Below are 14,970 nucleotides of genomic sequence, written 5' to 3'. Positions count from 1 at the left end.
ATTACAGTAGTTGTACTATAAGTGCATTAAAACGTGCTCAAGTTGATGCCGAATCGGTTTGGCTCAGTGGATAGAGCGTTGGCCTGCGGACTGAAGGGTCCCAGGTTCGATTCCGGTCAGGGGCATGTGCCTTGGTTGCAGGCACATCCTCAGTGGGGGGTGTGCAGGAGGCAGCTGATCAATCTCTCTCATCGATGTTTCTGACTCTCTGTCCCTCTCCCTTCTTCTCTGTGGAAAATCAATAAAATATATATTTTTTAAAAAGCGTGCTCAAGTTGAACCATAGACACTTTGCAGATATAGAAAACAGATGTACAAGAGAGCTCACAAAAACAGGTGTGAAAGTTTAAGTTGTTCAGGCAGCTTGACCCCAATTCTCACGTGCCCTGTAGTAGAAATGAGGAGGGGTCATGAACCTGCTGTTCCCTTATATTCATACAGCATGATCCCTAAATGAAAACACAGATTATTTCATCTCACGCCCAAGCAAAGCAGCAGCAATTCCTTCCAACCCTGGGAAGACACCCACTGGGTTGGACTTAATGAGAGAGTTGATTCCCCCAGCTATGGCTTTCTAAGGGATTGCTCAAGAACTTTTGGACTCTGCAGATTTTACTTTATGTGCAGCTTTAGAATCTAAATATCAAGAATAAAATATGACTTAGCTGTATTGTGGTGGTGATGATAGAAGAAACATTATTTCCTGCTACGGATGAAGAGGAAGAGGAAGACGATGAAGATGAAAAGAGTAATTCAGCCTGCCTTGGATAATCCCTCCAATGTTTGCATTACTTAAACTACCAGTTGTCTTTTTAGACCCCAAAACTGAAGATCTATTCTTTGAATGTTTAAAAGTAGTGAAAGATTCCCCATTCTTTACAGGATACAGTAAAAACATCGATGCAAATCAAGATCTCCACTCTCAAATCCCACCCTATCTTACCTCAAATTCTGCATTCAGATACTAGCACTTCCCAGGCCCATCATGCCGACTTGCTTTTGCCGCCTAGGAGGAGAGGCCATCTCTCCTGCTTCTGTCCCCTGCACCCCTGCTCCACCGTGACACCAATGACAGGAATGCAATTGATTGGTCAACAGATTGTTACCTGAGCACTGTGAGCGCTGACCAAGTCTAATCATGTTCTTTATCTAGAATCTAGCAAGGGCAGAGGGACATACAAAAAAAAGTTCTTTTGGAGGTAACGAATATGTTTATGGCATAGATTGTGATGATGGCTTTGCAAGTGTATATTTATCTTCCAAACTCATCAAGTTGTATCCCTTAAATATGTACAGCTTTTTGTATATCAGTCATACCTCAATAAAGTGCTTTTTTAAAAAAAAGTTTGTTGAATAAATGAACGTAAGGGATGAGAGAATGAATGGGAGAGATCAAATTAAAAATTATCCTGTACAGAGAAGGTGAATAGTTCTCTGGGCTTCCACTGCCAACGGTAGCAAATACTTTAACATCCACGGGATTATTATTGATGCCTCTTACAGAACATCACAACTATCCCCATCATCTCTAGCGCTAAGTGGGTTTCTGGATATTAACTCCTTAAATACCGATAATAACCCTGTAAGTTCTAACAATGGGGGAAACCGGTTTAGAGAAGTTAAGTAACTTGGCTACACTCCTCCAGGTGGCCAGTACGTGTGTGTGTGGGGGGGGTGGGGGGGGCTAACTCTAGGTCTGCTTGTGCTCTTCACCACTGTGCCAGCCCATTTAACTCTGATTTTGAAAAAGAACATATATTCATGATCAAGTGCTGAAAGAAGAGACAACACATGCTGTAGTGTTGCAGCACTAACTGAACACAGAATGAACCAGATGACAGGCTTTCCTCAATTTCCACTTGAATAAAGTGGAAATAACCACACACCCCCTACTCCTGGATTCTAATTATTTGTGTCTCAGCTTATCTAAGTCCTCCCCAGATAAGCATTTTCTGATGACCCACTCTAAAGTTTGCTACCCGAAAATCCCTCTGTAACACACATCGTGTTTGTCTTCATATACTTACCACTATTTGAAATTACATTGTTCACTTATTTGTGTTTTATGTCTCCCTTCTTTATTATGTAAGTTTCACTAAAGACTGTGTCCATTGTGTTCTGTGTCCTATCCTCTGACACTGGCAAAGAATAAAATGTTAAATAAATATTTGATGAATGAATGCAAGGTCAACACTGGTAATAGTAACACAGCCAAAGAAAGAATGTCTCCATAGGTGGTAGGGTGGCCCAAGGTGCTCCCAAATTAGAGCAGGTGGGTGGGGTGAGGGGAGCAAAGGGAAGGGAGGCGGGGTAAGCAAGCACAGGTTGTCTATCCATCAATCACTGTCCACAGAAGAGGGCGCATTAACCCACAATAGGAATGTACAATGCAGGTGACAAGCGTGCCCTAGAGTGGAACTATATTTGTCCTTCAGGCTGTCCTTCCTTTGTGCTCCACCTCACCTGCTCTGGGCTCCACAATCACCAAGCAGCATTGTGATCATCATTTTACTTCTATAAATATGGATGTAAGGGAGAGAACTTGAAACTAAAAAGCACAAAGATCTAGTTGGTTTGGCAGTTAAAGTTTTTTTTTAAAGCATAGGCATCTATAATGAGAAAGAGATCTGTTTCTTATGACCTTGGTTATTGGGAGGATCATCTTTCAAAGCTGCTCTCCCTCTGGGCAGACTGAAAATCACATTTGTGTGACTTTAAGGTGACACCTTAGGGGTCCACTCCTCGTAAGGGTAGAAACGTAGGAAGACAGTTGATCTTGCCCCCTGTCTTTGCATTTAACACACACTACTCAACATTAGCTGTTTCTGCAATGCAAGTTTGGTGACCCTGGGTAAGTTGCTTAATCTTTATGGGCCTCAGATTCTTCTCTGTAAAACAAGAGAGCTAAAAATGAGATGATCCTGACAGATCTTTAAATTATAGGAGACTACACCTCTAGCAATGTATAATAGAAATCCAAAAAATCCAATAGAGTCCATCTGTTTGCCTTCTGGGAATATATCTTGTCACATGATTTCATTATTCTGAATTCAGCACAAGAAAATTGGTGGGGGGAAAAAAAGTAAAAAGGATTTAAACAGACAAGAAGGAAGAAGGGAAGGAAACAACTGTTATAGGGGAGTCAGTAACTCAACACATTTGTTACCAAATAATTAGCCCCATAGAATGGGGGTTATTCACAAAATATGGAACTTTTCTCAGAATAAGGTATTGCCAGATACCCTCCTTCAACTCCATCAAGCCATTCCTGGGCTTCAAGTGGTGGCAACTGAGTGGGAAAGGAATAAGTGCATTATACCAAACTGTTCCAAGGATCTGCAGCTGCCTACATAGACCGATTTACTGCCAATTTATAGGAAGTTTGCCTTTTTGATTTTCAGAAAGCATAGAAGCAGTTATAAAAACAGAAGAGGAAGCATCTCTGAAGAAAACTGCTGCTGAAAATCAAATATATGGCACATTCATACAGAGAGAAATCCTGTAAAATGCAGCAACCTCCTGTGAGCCATAGCTTTTTTGGGTGAGTTTACACTGTTCAGATGCACACTTTATATACAGGCTTCACATCCTATAGTTCTCTCTCTAATAGAGAGGGAACTTTTTAATTTACTGACTTGAAAGAGAAACATCAATTTGTTGTTCCACTTATTTATGCATTCATTGGTTATTTCTTGTATGTGCCCTAAACAGAGATCGAACCTGTAACCTTGACGCATTGGGACAACACTCTAACCAACTAAGCTACCTGGCAGGACCCTGTAGTTCTATATTTAACGCAGTCATACAAAATTATACAAATGCACAAAATTAATTCATTCTAAATATTTCTTGAACCCATGGCAATACAGAATTGTGGGAGAGGGCAGTTTTCAGTATCTCTCTTTTTTTAAAATATATTTTTATTTCAGAGAGGAAGGGAGAGGAAGAGATAGAAACATCAATGATGAGAGAGAACCATTGATCGGCTGCCTCCTGCACATTGAACCGAGCCTGCAACCCAGGCATGTGCCCCTGACCGGAATTGAACCTGGGACCCTTGGGTCCACAGGCTGACACTCTGTCCACTGAGCCAAACCAGCCAGGGCAATATATCTCTTTTTAAATGTCATGTAGAATGAAAACAGCTTCAACACCAGAGACATGTGAACATAGCAGCATCCGCAGATTCCTTTTCCCTTCAAATCCCTGAAAAGTCCATCTGTGAGACTTCAAGGTGACATTGACTGCTCTGCTCCTCATAAGGGTAACAATGCAGGAAGTCAGTTGACCTTACCTCGTATCTTTGCATTCAACATGCAATACCCAACATTATCTGTTTCTGCAATGCAAGTTTTGTGACCCTGGACAAGTTGCTTAATCATTATGAGCCTCAGATTCTTGTCTGTAAAATGAGTTAAAAATGAGATGATCCTGAGAGCGCAGACAGCTCATGGGCCAAATGGACCACGATGACCAAAGATGGTTAACTTCAAAAAAATGGATTATAAATCTATACCCCAAAAGCAAATAGAGAGACTCAATTTAGAGGTTAGACAGAAGGTGGCAATAAAACATAGGAGAGAAATGTAAGCTCTAACAGCTGTTCATTAACTCTTTAGTCTACTTGTCCAATTCTAAGTCAAGCCAGGCAGCATTCCAGCATCATGTGTCAAGGAAAAAGCAGAAAAACCCGACTATTTGCACTGACCTAGTGGTGGATTGATTTGCTATCTGCTTAGAGCCTTAGACTGTTATAAATTTGAGTCACTCCAAGCACTTTATTCAGAGTTTCTGATTTGTCATCTATATAACACTTGTAAAATAAATAACTTTGAATAGGGGTAGCTTTACATGTTTATAAACACTACTGGAAAGTTGTCATTTAGTGACATCTTAAAGTGGGACTGGAGGACTGAAAAGCATCGAGCCATCTCAGAGTCTGAAAAGCTGGAAGAAGTCTCGGAACTCACGGAAATCGAGCACCTTTCCCCACCCTCACAGACAAGGACAGCGAGAACCAGAAAGTCACTCTTCAGAGCGGCTCCGAGAACTCAGTATATTTTAAACGCGTTACCACAAGACTGTGGACACAGGGTGGTGGGTCTTACCACTGACAATGATTGTGAATAGAAGCGAAATCTCACCATGGGCAATAAAAAAAAACACACCACTAGGTCCAAAAGCCACATCCCTCCCAGTGAACTACAGGTCACACGGCCGTGCAGCCCTCACCCTCGGCAACACTGGCTGGGATCGCAGGCGCTCCAGGGACTGTCCCTGCTGCCCACTCCTCTTCATAACTTCAGGAAGTATAACCCTAAGTTCCTGTCCGTGGCTATGGAACAAAGTTTTTTCTCTAACGTATCTTGAACGCCTTATGGCTTTATTTATTTAATTACTCCGAAAACTCAGTCAAGGAACATAAGAAATATGCTTAAAAGTGCCTGCCCATATCCATAAACCATCGGGATCAAATGACAAACACCCACTTAAAAATACACAATTAAACTTCAATTCAGTAACAACAAAAAAATAGTAAGAAAACTCACAAACACTAGAGAACTTGAAAAGTGATAGATTTACGCAGCCCAACTCAACTGCTTAAGTAACTACAACCCAGGCACACGAATGCTCTCACACTTCACACCCATTCAATCGCAGGCTTTTTCAGGTTTGCTTTCACATTATCTTATTTCCTTCCGAAACTTATATTGCTTATGAATGACTGACATTTGTGCCTGAAAATTTCATCTCAACAATACCAGATTAGCTTAAAAGTTTTTACAGATGCTAAGAAAAATTCCAGCCAGACATGCATCTATTATTATTGAAAAAATACGCTCTTTTTTAGAGCTAGCAGCTACCTAATAAAATTTTGCATATTTAAAAAACTTAAACTAGTAGTAACAATAATAATGTATAGAGGTCAATAAACACAAAAGGTAAGGATTTTAAAGTCAGCCACAATTCATACCAAGAACTCACAACTGACAATCCTGAAAAGCTGTTCTTGAAGTAAGAACATGAGTCCTTGACCAATACAAGGTTATCTAATTTTATACTTATCATTTAAAAAAAGAAAATTAAACAAGTAGGGTCTGTTAGCAATGACCTTGTCTAGCCCTCTGAGCAGCCAGTGATGCGAGTGTCCAAGATGACAGCTGAAAAGCACTATCAGAGTGACTACAGCTGCATAAGCAAAGCCTGTCCTTGCAACCCTTCCTATAGCAAATAAAAATGGCAGACCCAGCCGGGCTCACAGCGCCCTGGCGCTGTGGTTTAAAGGATAGGAAAACTTACACAAAAGAAGTACCCAGAGTACAGACAGCACTCCTTTTGTTTTTCACTTTTATATTTTAGGGCACAGTATCAGGGAAGGGGACACAATGCTGCCTTGCAAAGGACATAGAAGTCCCTTGTTTGAGCTACCAACCTCTTAGCCACCCAGAAAAATGTCAGTCATCCATCTGTGAGCACCAAAATCTCCTTCTACTGCTCACAATATGCATCACACATTTCCAGGGGCTGTTGAAACAGAAAAAAAAAAAGAAACACAAAGGAAGCCCTTGAAATAGAAGCAGATCTTCCTAGCTTTGCCCCTTCCTGTATTAGTGTGCCTGCAAGCCTGCCCGCCCTTAAAAGCACTGTCACATTGTTTCCACATGCTCGGGCCCTTGAAACTTGTGCAAAAGCATTGCACAATAAAAGTGCATAAGCATCACATTTCAAAACATGACCTAATGATGGTAGGTCAGTCTTATGGGCCAGAATAATCATTAATGAAACCATAACCTACAAATGTCCCTGACCTGAGACATTTTCTTATTTGAAGAATAGGCACTGAACACGTGGCCATGGGAGTATTTCAAAGAGAATATCGGTATAATTCATTCTGAGAAACTATGAAAAATGACAGTCTTTTTGCCACTTTCAGAGGACATAAAACAATTACACAGGCACACAAAAAAATTGTAAAAGATGAAAGAATAATTCTTTCATTTTTCCGACATTAACATGTCATCGTACAGGAGCTGCTTAAAATCAATACAATAGAAGTGTGTAATGCTGGCAATTTCTTTCAGAAGAGCTTATTGCTCCCTTTGCTTGGACCGCATGGACATAATGCCCGACACCAAATGTGGTACAAACTGAATACACAGTACCATGGTTACTTACCTTATAAAAGCCGAATTTATTCCTCTTGGTTAGAAGTCACAAATGGTGGAAGCAGAACACCCTTCATTTGTTTTTCCAGCGAGCCAAATCTAGCCTCCCATTAACCCAATCCATTGCAGATAATTTCACAGGGCACGCACTCCCCTGCTTCCCCCAGTTCCCAGCCCAGCAAGGATAATCACATTCTGGGGGGGAGTGAACAGATGGTGGATTCCATGGTAACCAGCCCTCCTAAGGCGATTGGTAGAAGTGTGTGACTACTGCTTATTGGGTAACAATTGCTGTCTTTGTGCTCCAGCCTTGCAAATCCTAAAGGACGGAACATATAGCCCCACTCACATGCGCAGGGCTTGCCCAGCAGGTGTCTGGCTATTTAAACAAGGCAATGCCGGCCAATTAAAAGCTTTCATTGGTGCTACAAAGTCCTAGCACTTCAGAGAGTGTCATCTGCTCCTTCAAGGAGAAAGGTCACAAGAAGCTTAACTGGACACACAGGAAACAGAACTTGAAAGTTAACCTGAGAATTTATGGTAAAGCATTCTAGAAATCTAAGGTGCATCAGCACGTCATTTTCTGATTTGCAATCCACAGCAAAAGTGAAACCGGTTTTGTATTTAGAAAAGATTTTTCAAACAAAAATAATTTTCAAAATTGCAAAACGATAGTATATTAGTTTGAAAACACAAGTTTTCAAAAGCAATTGTTTTATGAATCATGTAATAATTATTTTTAAATACTTGTAGTATAAATTCATGTTTACTGTGCTGATGGGGTGGTGGCAGGCTATTCAATTTTAAATTTTCATCAGAGCCCTACTCAAAATCTCTGGTTATTACGTTCGTTCTACTGGGTTTTAATTTTTTTCTGTATCCATGAAAGTTAAATGCTGATTCAGCAGGAGAAGAGTAACCATAATGATCAACCAATCAGAACATGTCCTTAGAAGAGCAAAACGGCTGGAAACCAAATATACCAAAGTCAATCATTAGGGATATTGCACAAACCTAAAACAGATAAGCTCTTGGCACTCAAAAAATCTATCAAGCCTGGCCCATGTGGCTCAGCTGGTTGGGTGTGGTCCATGCACTGAAGGGTTGCCAGTTTGATTCCAGGTCAGGGCACTCGCCTGGGTTGCTGGCTCAGTCCTTGGTAGGGGGGGCCTGCAGGAGGCAGCCAATCAATATTTCCTCTCACATCGATGTTTCTCTCTCTCCATTCCCTTCCTCTCTCTCTCAAAATCATTATTTTTAAATCTATTAAAAATAAAGTTTTAAAAGGGCAAGGGGAGGACTAATTGGAACAAGCCTAAAGCAAGAACAAAACAAAAGTGGTAAGCTGTGATTAGACTTTTAGGTATTAATTGCCTCCTTACTTTGCAGCTCCCCCTTATCTTAAATTTAGGATTTCTTTTTTTGGCATGCCCAGAAATGAGACTCAAATATTGAAAGGAAAAAGACAAAATTATTATTCACAGGTGATATGAGTCTATTCCTAGGGGGGGAAAAATCAAAGAAATCAAGTAGGATATGAATTATAGTACTAGAAGTTTAATAAGTAGTCAAATATGTCAATGTATAGTAATTCCTTTATAAGAGCAAAACTATCAAAATACCAATGAAAAGGAGTTTACTGACAATGCCAACAAAAAGTAATGACACTTGGGAAAAATATTACCAACAAATGTGTGTGATGTACGTGGAGAAAAAGAATGAATGTTTATTGGGAAAATAAAGGGAAAACCAAATGGAGAGACATAATGTGATACTAGATACAAAGACCCATTTTAATGATGCCAAGTCTTCCCAAAAGACTTCTAGTTTTCTAGTAAATATATTATATATATTATATACATATATGGTGGGCAAAAGTAGGATTCCAGTTGTGAATACTCAAAGCAGTTTATTCTTATATTATATATTTATTTATTATTGCATTATTTTCCATACAAACTACAGTAAACCTACTTTTGCCTCACTGTGTGTGTGTGTGTGTGTGTGTGTGTGTGTGTGTAGTCTGCTAATAAAATTTCCAACATACAATTTTACAAAGCGATTGAAGTTTATTTGGATTTTTTAAAGATGAAGATCCCAACGAAAATTCTATGAAGGGAGTAATGGCTAAAATAACTAACCAAATTTTAAAAACATGTTATAAATGCCACAAATATACAGATACATCCCAAACTTATAATTTGGGGACAAACCAGACTCCTACATCTAACTACCTATTGAACATCTCTACCTAGCTGTTTAATAACTATCTCAAACATACCATATTTCAAAACTCAGCTCCTGGTTTTCTCCCCAAACCTGCTCCTCCTACATCCTTTACTATTTTAGGAATGGCAACTCCACCCTTCCAATCACTCGGGCTAAACGCCTAGGAACCCATCCTTGACTTCTCCCTTTCTGACACCTCACATCCAACCTGACAGCTCAGGTTGTGGGTTATTCCAATCTGGCCACTTCTTACCACCTCCATCACTCTCAGCTTGTTTAGGCCACACCATCTCTCACCTGGATTCTTTAATAACTTCTTAATTAAACTCTGTTTCCAACTCGCTCCCTACAGACTGTAAAACCTAAGCAGATAATGCCATTTCTCTTTCCAAAACCAACTGCCCCACTGCACTAGGAATAAAAGCTCTGTTCTGTATGATGGCTTAAAAAGCCCTTCATAACTTGCTCCTTACCCCATTATCTCACTAACCCATCTCCTATGACCCTCACCTGCCTTCCCCAAGCTCTCCAGGCAGAGTGTGACATTTTGTCCTCCAATCTGCCCTTTCGCAGTAATTTGGACAGTGATGTCATTTACCACAGGACAGGAGTGACCTGTACACATCTCCCTCCCCAGACTGTGAGTCTCTCAAGGCCAGGACTATGCCATTCTGAGTTCTGTGTTCCCAATACCAAGCAAAGATCCTGGCACATAGTGAGCGCTTATCGAATCCGCTGACTGAGTAACAGTTTGCTGCAGAAGTTTTTTTCCAAGTACAAAATCAGAGGCAACCTAAGAATCTAATAACAGATAAATAGTTAAACAAATAAGAATGCATACAACTTGATGGAGTATCATGCAGCTATTAAAAATATGGTCATAAAGACTATATGACAAAAGGGAAATACTGATGGCATATTAATAACAATGTACAATTTACTGAGTCCCTAGTATGTGCTAGGCACTATAATAAGAACTTGACAAATATTTTATTGAAATTTCACAGGGACTATGATGCAGGTATTAGTATCCTCATTTTTTAGCTGTGAAAATTGAGATTCAGAAATTAAGCTCTGCCCTGCAACTCATCACTGAGACTAGAACCTCTCATTTGAGGGCAAAACCTAGGTCTAAGTCATTATGCTATACCACCTCCTAGAAATTGGGGGGAAAACACACACACACACACACAACTAAATAACTTACTATGAACAACTACATAATAAGGAAAAGATTCTTAGGAACAAAAGCCTAGACTTATCTACCTCAAAATTTTAAGAACAATTGTGAAAAAGAAATATTGGTGACATTTTTCTTTCCTGTTTTCCAAAATTTTTAATGTCATAAATAATAATTTCCTAAAATTATTATGTATTCCTCCGATACATATTTTTCAATGTTCACTTCACTGTGTTCTCGGGCGAATCTGCTAACTAGCAAGACACAATAAAAATACTAAAAAGAAGTTGGCTTGCAGTTTCTAGAAAATTGATTCTATGGGAATTACTCAGAAAGGAAAACAATGGCAGGTCTAAGCAAGGCAAGTAAGTGTCCTCTTCAGCTCCAAGTTCACCTCTGAGTGCTCCGACATTGACTCCACAATAGTACTTCAAGCCACACTGCCCGGGACCTCACAATTGGGCCCCCACATATAAGCTGTAGGGCACATGACAAAGAGCCAATAGTCCCCATAAAGGTTCTCGAGATAAAAAGGTATTGAGAAAGCAGGGAAGCCCGATAATTTATCTTCTTCAAATACTGGGCAGGCAGCGGCGTTGCCTTGAATCTGCTGGAGCAGCCATTGTGCCAGCTAAGCAGTGATCAAATGACCTTGGGACTGCTGTTCTCCCTCTGCTCACTATTGAATATGCCCAGTTTCATGCGCCCTTACTCAGCCTCTCTTTTCTCTGGTAAAAAGCTTACACAGAAGACACACTAAGTCAGAGGTTCTCAGACTTATTTGAAATTATGGAGGCCTCAGCATCTCAGTAACTTTTTCATGGCTCCCTAAGTCAAGAAAATACCTAAGTGCTCCATTTATTAAGTATTTCATATAAAAAATTTAGTAACTATTTTTGTCCTAGCAACTTAGCATCATTTTAAAATATCATAAGTGCAAGAAAATTTAATTTTTTTTATTCCATTCTTTAATCACTGATACCTCTTATTAATAAGATGTGGGTGCCTATTGGGCCCTGCACAGCCTCTCACACCATAGGGGAGCAATTTTCAACCAATGTGCTGCAAGAATTTTTAAAACATGCAATGCCTGACTATTTAGTCAGGGGCACTGACCTCTTTTCCCTTAGATTGTCAAATAACAAAATGACAACAGCCAACAAACAATAGCTGTTGGGTGTGAATGAATCAAAATTATACCAAAAAAATTTATTTTGTCAGATTGGCAAAAAAATATATTTTTTCTTGTGCCACAGAATTGTAGTAATTAGTTTATGTGTGCCATGAGATGAGAAGGGTTGAAAATTGCTGCCATAGGATCATATTAAACATCGTCATGCTAATTTCTTGCTCCACATTGGTTTTCACCAGGTACTTGCTTATTATCACTGTAAACTGCTAAAACTTCAGCTCTGCAAAACTAAGGTGTCATTGAAAGAAACACAATCTAATATTAAAACTGTGAACCACCATTTCCATAGTATTCGATAGATGTCTGTTTCCCTTGAACTTTTTAAATACCCTGCAGCTGGCACCCTGTGAATAGACAGCAGGGTCCCAGACCACCTAGGCACATGTTTTGGGAATGAAGTTTTTAAGCCCTTAGCTTTTGTGAAGCCCAATAATACAAAGACTAACTAGAAATTCAGAAACCTAAAATGGTTCCTGTAAGGACAGAAAAAAAAAAGGGCTTTCTTTTTCCTTGCTGTGGCTTTCCATAATTTATAAGAAGCACCCAGTAATTAAACTCCAAGATTATTAGCTTTTCTGATTCAAACAGCCCCTCTATTCAAGCTGCAAGACAAGATAAACTACTCTCAAGGCTACATTCTTGCATCTTCCTCCTCCCTGCTGTTTTAACTACTCAGGGATAATTCACACCAAAGAGTCTCTAGTTCAATGGTTCTCAACCTTCCTAATGCTGCGACCCTTTAATACAGTTCCTCATGTTGTGGTGACCCCCAATTTCACTGTTATAGGTTGAACATAATTAAAGCATAGTGATTAATCACAAAAACAATATGTAATTATATATGTGTTTTCCAATGGTCTTAGGCGACCCCTGTGAAAGGGTCATTTGACCCCCAAAGGGGTGGAACAACCCACAGGTTGAGAACCACTGCTCTAGTTAGTAGAAATTCTCTACCCCACTCCTCCTCTTCAGCCTTTCTTGAACTCTTCATAACTTTTGCTCTAAGCATGTTTTACAGGCTTAGGAAAAATACTGATAAGACACCTCCCTAGGATATCTGCCTGGACTGTCTCCTGAAAAGCAAACAAACCACACATACCCCCCTGGTGTCCACTCTGTTTCAGCCCTAAATCCTCCTCCCTTTTTTCTCACTTAGCAACAGCCATTACCCTTTAAAAGGGGAAACCACCTTTTGTTTTTTGCCCCTGTATTGATTAACAATGCACCGGCCTTTCCCTCTCTTAGAAAGTAAAAATGAACTTACTCTCTGCATCTCTTCTTTTAGTTGTGAATTCTTTCACAGCCCACATCACCAGCCAAACCCTAACAGTCCCTGCTTAGCTACTCATATGACACACGCACGCCATTTACCCTCTCTAGTCCTGCGCTTCAGTCACAAAATGAGGGAGCGAGGTTAGATCATCTCCAAAGATCTCTTCTGTTCTAAAATAATAAGAATAAATGTTAGAGGAGGGAGGGTTCTTTCTCATTCTTACTGGTTTCAGAGGGAAAGGAGAAAGGGTGAGAGCAGCAAGGACAAGAACAAATATTTATTTTACAGAAGAAAACGGCAAACTAAAATTTTCTGGGTTCAACCCTTAGGTGTAGTATGACAAAGATTAGAGCGGGAGGTGTGACTGAAGTACCAGGTGAGACAGCAACTATACCTGCCCAAAGATACCATGTAGGGTCCACTCTGAGTGACAGTGCCGCCAGCCCTGCTCTTTCCACGTTCTCTTTCACCTCTCCAAAGGCACCCAGCCCCAGTAGAAGAAGCCACAAGTTCTGGATTGCTGATAGCTCCAATCAGGGGACTCAGGCCAGTCACAAATAGCATCTTATATTGTCCTGCACTAGAGATTGGAACTTGTAGCCAATCTACCTAATACATAGACACAAACCCAAACAGGCAGCCAAAATGGGGAGACAAAAATACAAGCCCCAAATGAAAGAACAAGAGACTTCTCCAGAGGAAGAGCTAAATGAAATGAAGATAAGACATTTATCAGACATAGAGTTCAGAAGAATAATGGCAAGGATGCTCAACAGCATGAGAAAAGATATAGTAACTATGAAGTATGACATAGCACTAATAAACAACACAGTGGATGGAATACATAGCAGATTAGGAGAAGCTGAGGAATGGACCAGTGAATTAGAAGACAGGATAGAAAAAAATCACTCAATCAGAGAACCAAAAAGAAAAAACAATTAAAAACCAGGAGGATAGCTTAAGGGAGCTGTGGGACAATAGGAAATGTAATAATATTCATACCGTAGAAATACCAGAAGGAGAAGAAAGTGAGAAAGGGATAGAGAATGTGTTTGAAGAAATAATGGCAGAAAACTTCCCTAACCTGGTGAAGGAAAAAGTCATAAAAGTTCAGAAGGCACAGAGAGTCCCAAGCAAGAAGAATCCAAATAGGCCCATGCCTAGACACATCATAACTAAAATGCCAAAAATTAAAGACAAAGAGAGAACCTTAAAGGCAGCAAGACAAAAGCAATTTTTTACCTACAAAGGAGCGCCCATAAGGCTGTCAGCTGATTTCTCATCAGAAAATCTACAGGCCAGAGGGGAGTGGTATGAAGTACTCAAGGTAAGGAAAAGCAAGTATCTGAAACCAAGAATACTATATCCAGCAAGGCTATCATTCAAAATAGATGGTGAAATAAAGAGCTTCCCAGACCAAAAAAAAAAAAAAAAAAAAAAAAAAGGCTAAAGGAGTTTATCACCACCAAACCTGTCCTGCAAGAAATGCTAAAGGAACTACTGTAATGAGAAGAAGAAATACAGAGAGAAACTTAGGTGTAAAGAATTAAAATGGCAATAAATAAGTGCCTATCATTAATAACCTTAAATGTAAATAGAGTAAATGTTCTAATCAAAAGACATAGGGTAGCTGAATGGATACAAAAGCATGACCCAATTATATGCTCTCTACAAGAGACCCACCTCAGAACAAAAGACTCACACAGGACGAGAGTGAAGAGATGGAAAATTTTTCCCATGCAAATGGAAACAAAAAGAAGCTGGAGTGGCAATACTCATATCTGACACAACAGACTTCAAAATGAAGGCCATCACAAGAGACAATAAAGGTCACTACATAATACTAAAGAGATCAATCCAATAAGAGGATATAACCCTGGTAAACACATGTGTACCCAATATAGGAGCATCTAAATATATATATAAACAA

The 14,970-nt window shown here is 39.8% G+C and overlaps 1 pseudogene; it reads left to right on the top strand.

The window, feature by feature from the left end:
- Positions 1-681: 681 nt before the first annotated feature.
- The window catches only part of LOC102239911, a 21,775-nt pseudogene continuing 7,486 nt past the window's right edge, over positions 682-14,970 (top strand).

Source organism: Myotis brandtii, unplaced genomic scaffold, assembly GCF_000412655.1.
Source record: "Myotis brandtii unplaced genomic scaffold, ASM41265v1 scaffold209, whole genome shotgun sequence".
NCBI lineage: Eukaryota > Metazoa > Chordata > Mammalia > Chiroptera > Vespertilionidae > Myotis > Myotis brandtii.
Note: the sequence above shows the minus strand (reverse complement) of the source record. Positions and strands in the feature narration are given on the sequence as shown.